Genomic DNA, 789 nt, shown 5'->3' on the forward strand with positions numbered 1-789 from the left:
CATTAATTTGTCACAAAGGAAGTATGCTCTAGAGTTACTAGAAGATGCAGGATTATTGGGATGCCAACCTGTTTCTACCCCCATACAGCCAGGCACAAAATTCTCCAAGACAGAAGGAAAACCCTATTCAGATGTGCAAGCCTATAGAAGACTTCTTGGCAGGTTATTATATCTAACCAACACAAGACCAGATTAATGTTTTGCTGTTAGTACTCTCAGTCAATTTCTTTCCAATCCTTTGGAAGATCATTATGCAGCAGCAATAAGGATCCTGAGATATATCAAGAAAAATCCATGACAAGGGTTATTCTTTCCCTCCAACACAGAACCTTCTCTCAAGGCTTTTAATGATTCTGATTGGGCTGCTTGCCCTGATACTAGAAGGTCTGTGACTGGTTTTAATGTGTTCTATGGTGCATCCTTAATCAGCTGGAAATCGAAGAAGCAAGATACTATATCTAGATCATCAACTGAAGCAGAATATAGAGCCTTAGCTTCCACAACATGTGAAATTCAATGGCTTTTGTATTTGCTCCATGATTTGAAACAGCCTCTGCCACAACCAATTCCTCTGTTTTGTGACAATCAATCTGCTATACGAATTGCACAAAATCCAGCCATGCATGAGAGGACAAAGCACATTGAAATTGATTGTCATCTCATAAGGGATAAAGTTCAAGCTGGTGTAATTAAGCTCCTGCCTATTTCTACTTCATCACAACTTGCAGACATTCATACCAAAGCTTTGCATCCAGCACAATTTCAATCTTTGTTGTCCAAGCTGAGCAT

This window comes from Vigna radiata, chromosome 4 (assembly GCF_000741045.1).
Source record: "Vigna radiata var. radiata cultivar VC1973A chromosome 4, Vradiata_ver6, whole genome shotgun sequence".
NCBI classification, from domain to species: Eukaryota; Viridiplantae; Streptophyta; class Magnoliopsida; order Fabales; family Fabaceae; genus Vigna; species Vigna radiata.